This window comes from Lissotriton helveticus, chromosome 7, assembly GCF_964261635.1.
Source record: "Lissotriton helveticus chromosome 7, aLisHel1.1, whole genome shotgun sequence".
NCBI lineage: Eukaryota > Metazoa > Chordata > Amphibia > Caudata > Salamandridae > Lissotriton > Lissotriton helveticus.
In genome coordinates, this window is record NC_136068.1 from 59,137,011 (window position 1) to 59,143,438 (window position 6,428).

Here is a 6,428-nt window from a genome sequence, read left to right on the forward strand (position 1 = left end):
GAGAGCTTAATAAATGTATTATTCCTCAGTACCCAGTTGTCCCAGATATTTCTTCCCTGTTAACAGCCATTGATTCCGAAGCCACGTTTTTCACTGTTATCGACCTCAAGAATGCATTTTTCAGTGTTCCAATTCATCCAGACAGCCAGTTTCTTTTCGGATTTTGTTTAAATGGAAGGAGCTATATGTTTACACGCGCTCCTCAAGGTTTCACGGAAAGTCCTAGTATTTACAGTCAAGCACTCAAGAGACAACTAGACAATATTCACATGCCAACTGACACTGCCCTGCTCCAGTATGTCGATGATCTACTGATCACAGCCCGTTCTGAACGTGCTTGCGAGCGAGCATCCCTTACAGTTCTGTATTTTCTAGCCGAGATGGGGCACAAGGTGTCACCTTCGAAGCTTCAATTCTGTGTCCAGCAAGTGGTATACTTAGGACACTTGCTGTCCAAGAGGGGTAGGCAGTTGACACCCGACCGTATCCAGTTAATAGCGAGTCTTCCCCAGCCCAGAACCCAGAAGGAGGTACGTGCCTTTATCGGCCTTACTTCTTATTGTAGACAATGGATTCCCCAGTATGCATTTCTAGCCAAGCCACTGATACAGTTAACGACACAGGAGGCAGCCGTATCGACTGTCCTCCCTTGGACATCTGAACATACACTTAGTTTCAACGAGTTAAAGAAAGCCCTATGTCAAGCTCCAGTTCTAGCTACACCGAACTACAGTAAGCCTTTTACACTTTTTGTTACTGAACGGGAAGGTACAGCATTGTCTGTTCTCACACAAGATCAAGCAGGTCAATACAAGCCCTGTGCTTATTTTTCGAGCACATTAGATCCAGTCGCCCAGGCGTTGCCTGCGTGCCTCAAGTCAGTTGCAGCCACAGCACTAGCTATCAGACAAAGTGATTCTATAGTTTTAGGACATTCCCTGACAATACAAGTTCCACATTCAGTAGAAGTTCTTTTAAACCGAACACAAACACAGCACTTGACAATTGCACGTTTAACGGGTTATGAATTGACACTGTTCCAGCCACACATAGAAATCAGACGCTGCAACGTCCTGAACCCTGCTACACTGTTACCAGCAGTTAATGAAAATCCAGACCCACATGACTGTGTGGAAGTAGTTAACATTACGACGAAGCCAAGACAAGACCTGACAGACATTCCGTTACCAGATCCTGACCTGACACTTTATGTGGATGGTTCATGTATGAGAACTAGTACAGGAGAACTAGTCGCCGCGTATGCAGTGACTACTGACACTGAAGTTATTGAAACACACCGTATTGACACCCTGTCCGCTCAAGCAGCAGAGCTAGTCGCTCTGACACAAGCCTGTATACATGCCAAGAACCTGAAAGTTAATGTTTACACAGATTCACGTTACGCATTCGGAGTTGTACACGACTTCGGAGTACTCTGGCAGGAGAGAGGTTTCATGACTTCTCATGGAACCAAGATTCAGCATGGTCTCCTTATTCAAGCCCTGTTAGATGCCATACATTTACCGACATCTATTGCTATCATGAAATGCAAAGCACATACGAAAGTTACTGACATTATTTCCCAAGGTAATGATCTAGCAGACCGCACAGCCAAGCTTACAGCACAGACTCCAGACATTCCAGTTAATCAGACACGTACTCCAGATCCGATTACATGCATGACAGTTAAGGACCCTACACAAGATGTCATAGATATCCAGTTACATGCTACTCCCGATGAAATCAAGAAATGGTCTGAACAAGGAGGGGTCCAGACAGATCAAGGATGGTTAACGAAGGGTAGAGCCACATGGTTTCTCCCTGATTCTATGGTTCAAGTCATTATCAATACCGCACATAGTCCAGCACATTTAGGAGAAAAAGCTATGTTAGACAGTATCCAGAACATTTGGTTCAACAAGCATTTACGAGCTGCAGCCAAGCAGAAAGTCCGTACCTGTATGATATGTTGTCAGTTTAATCCAGGTAAAAGTGTCCCGGTGGAGCAAGGTGGTTTCCAGCCCCCTGACCACCCTTTTGAGGTCCTCCAGATGGATTATATTCAGATGGAGCGATGTCGAGGTTTCAAGTATGTCCTTGTAGTTGTATGCGCTTTGTCCAGGTGGACAGAAGCATATCCAGTCCCAGATTACACAGCCGCGACCACTGCCAAGCAGTTGGTTCGTGAATTTTTCCCTAGATATGGACTCCCTAGAGTCGTATATTCTGATAACGGTCAGCCATTCTCCTCAGAGTTAATGAAGCACGTTTCCCTTTTGTTAGGGTACCAGTGGAAGTTCCATTGTGTACGCCATCCTGAAGCAGCCGGTCTCGTAGAGAGACATAATCAGACTCTGAAAATCCGTATTGCAAAAGTCTGTAAAGACAAAGGTGTGGACTGGTTAATAGCTCTGCCAGTCGCTTTGTTTTATATGCGCATGGTCGCACATTCCAGATCAGGTCTGTCCCCGTACGAGGTCGTATTCGGCCGCCCCCCTAACATGTGGGGTACTCCTAGACCCCGAAGTATTACCGATGTTTCATGTAATATGCTGACAGATTACCTAGCTTCCTTGATGTCTGCCCTCAACTCATGTCGTTCACAGGTTGCCGCCGCATTTCCAGACAATACCGAGGTGGCACCGCACGAGATCGTTCCAGGCTCCCTTGTGATGGTCCGGAATTTCGACAGATCAAGTCCGCTGGAACCACGTTGGAAGGAGCCACGCCAGGTCCTCTTGACCACCCGTACTGCCGTCAAGTTGGAAGGCAGGAAAGGATGGGTCCATCTTTCTCATGTAAAACTTTTCAAAGGATTGAAACCAATTTCTAAAAACATTTCCAAGGATTTCCAGGATTCGAAAGATTGCCAGAACATTGTTTTAAAGGACTGTCCCGCACAAGACATTATTACAACCCCTCCCTTGTTAGAGAAAACTCCGCAGCAGGAGTATAAGTTAAAGCTCAGGTCTAGTAAAATAAGTCAGTCAGTTTGATTGTATAAGTCCTCCCCTAGGTGAAACGGTTAGATTGTTTCTGACATGTATAAAATAGACCCCCATAGTGAGAGAGTCAGTCGAAGTTCACTTCAATGTATCGTTTTTCTGAGTTTCATATTATTTCTCAGCATAATGATTTCCTGCACTAGTTACGCACTTTTCCTGTGTTTTCCAGTTCCTCATGTAAATATGTCTACTAATGCTACAGTAGAGCACACGTTTAGTGATCTGCCTCCTCACGAATACTCATACCGCCTCGCTATGCGCAACAACACATTTATCCGTATGTTACATTACTCACACCAGACCAGCAATGCCACAAATTGTTGGGTGCGTGGTCGACTCCCCCCTTTCCAGACATCAAAGGGAGTTCTGCCACTCTTTCCTTATCCATTCTCACACAATGGTTCATGTGGAGCATGGTCCACGTTAACGTCATCCTCAACAGATATGTCTTTTCTTAACAGTACATGTTTTCCAGACAAGCAAGGTTTCCCCCACAGAACAGGTTTAGATCTAGAAAACGAAGTATATAATTTAGGTAATTATTCGTCGAATTTCATGGTCCTGAATGTTCAGTCTGATACTACTCCAGACTTACCTGCTATTTCAGTACTACCAGTCAAAGGCGAATTATGTGTCCGTAGTTATGGTTCTGTACACATAGGTCATAGTGAATGTACTACTATTATCAAGTATAGTGACAGTGGGAAATCTATTTTCAAAGCTTCACGTCATTCTTATTTTATTTGTGGTCAAACTGCATATGTCCGTCTGCCCCTCGATTGGGAGGGAACCTGTTACATTGCTTTCCTACTGCCACCTGTTTTCCTAGCCCCATCTGATTATCACAGAAACACACATCTAGTACACATTAGACATAGAAGGGAGTCCCCAATTGTCGATTATACTGAAACTACTCTAGAACAGTATACAGATTTCAATAAAGGTTTCTTCTTCTTTGTAGGACCTGTCCAGAATAGTAAACTGATCCGTAGGTTAACAAGAACCCTTGAAGCTGTAGTTAATGAGACTGCTTCTGCTCTAGGTAACCTAACCGAGGAACAATCTGCTATGAGATTTGTCGTTTTGCAAAATCGTCTCGTCCTTGACGTCATACTGGCCGATAGGGGCGGGGCCTGTAGAGTCATCGGATCTAGTTGCTGCATTTTCATTCCAAATAACGCGCCGTCCGTTTATTCAGCTATAACCAGACTCCATAAAATTGCCCATCTGTTACACCAAGATCCAGGCACCTGGACATGGTCAGGTTGGTTCTGGAATATAATTTCCGCATGGGGATGGAAAGTCCTGTCCTTTCTAAGTATAGCAGTAGCGATCATATTTAGCTGCTGCCTCTGTATACAATGTGGCCCTGCGATTTGCAGCATGTGTGCTACCTCTTGTATTCCTAGTCCCAAGCCCCGTTCTAAATCCCGTTCCAAGACAATTCGAGACGAGCAAATGGTACTGTATGAAATGATAGATGGTATCATGAAAATTGATGTTTCCTGATGGAAACGTAGTGACAAGGAGGGAATGTGGAAAAGTAAATTTTGCCATGTTCTGTGTCCCTACGCCTCATCCATCATATGTTATGTGTGCATGACCAATATGCATATGTTATTCCCCATGTCCGATTAAAGACGCAATTCCAGTTGTGTCCACCTCTGGTATGTCATTTTCCAGTCCTCGTGAATACTACGAATATCAGGCCTATGTAAAGTAATGTTGCCACGTTTCCCAGTGTGCACGTTATTCCATTATAAAGTCCCCGTTTCCAGGCCTCAAAAGGGCCCGGACCACAGATTCAGCTCCTGTCTCCTGAAAGCCTCGCTGAGGAGCAATACAGCCCCCACCTGTATCCTCGACCTTTCACTTACTTCCTGCCTCGCAGTGCCCGGTGCAGCTTGGCTCTGCCTCTGAGTCTGCCAAAAGTATGTTATAGTTCCAGTTATCAGTTCAGTCCTCCTCTTCTGCATTCCTGAGCTACTGAACTGCATCAATAGTTTCCGTCATTGTCTAGCCTTCTCGTCTCCACGTTAGAGAAATACTGTATTTAATGGTCATTTAGTATTCTTCATCACGCACTACATGTAGAATAATGCATGGTCCAGTCTTAGAATCAAGTTAGCTTTTCCCCTCATGACTTCTAGTTTATATCAACATGTTCCCTAAACATCAGATACCAGATAGGGTTTAGGTACATGTCGCTCCGACCCTCCAGACTTTAGTCTCTGCTCCTAGCACAGAGTTCATAGCCCCAGCTTCTCCTAGTAACACGTCATTGCCAGTTTTCGCGCACCATTAGGTTAGAGGTCCCGGCTCCTTAGGTAGCCCCCTCCTATGTTTCCGCCCATTCATGACATATTCTGTTACGTTTGCACCACATGTCTATGTATACGCCCAGTTACACCTCTTTTTACTGTTATCTTTCGCGACTGCTACGCGTCACGCCTTCTGCTCCACCCACTGCTACGTCTACTGCAATGTAATGCTATGTGTTCGCGCTATGTATATATGCCTGTGTTTTGTTATTGAATGTGAGCGCGCTCATCCCAGACCTAGCCCCAGCAGCTGCTGGGCCTCTTTTCCCCTGTTGGGCCCCAGTTGTCCTGCTGGGCCCTGTCATTCTGTTCCTATGCAGGTTGTCCTGATCCTGTCCTTATGCTGTAATAAACCTGCAGAAACTCCTACTACCTCGAATCTTGACTCTTATTTATTGAGCTATCTGTTATGCTATAAGTCTAGTCAAAAATAGGGTATTATTTATTTATTTACCACAGAGTTACTATGATGTTGGTTTGAATGACCAAGTCTCCCACGTGCGTCCTCTGCGCCCTGGAAAGTCATCAGTGACAGCCACAATTTTGTGGGACAAGCAGAAGACAGAGGGTGAAACAAAGATCCAGATTGATTACTGGGAATACTCAAATGATTCAGAGAGTGAGCAGCAGTTCACTGTCACTTCCACCAAACAGTTGGATAAGATTGTCTCCCATAGTTTTGAATTCAGTAACGCAACATCAATTAAGGTTGGTGCCTCATTTACCTTGAAGGGGCTGGCCTCTATTGGGACAGAGCTGTCCAACACCTTTACAGTGAAGAAAGGTGAAACTGAGTCAGTTACCGTGAAGCAAAAGGCAGATTTGAGCATGCCGGTGAGGATCAAGCCATTCACAAAAGCAACCGTCAACTTCATGCGCAAGGAGGTCACAATCTCAGTACCAGTGGAGGTGAAAACTGTCCAGGGAACTAAGACTGTGACCGAAACTGGAACATACCGATGCAAGAATGGGACAAATATCTACATGGAGGCATGCTCTCAACCAATCACTAAATCTTAATGGGAGCCACATGGCCATCTCACTAGTGCCCACTTTTTAACAGTGATTCACTGTTCCTTAGATGAGAGGCCTGTGAAGGATC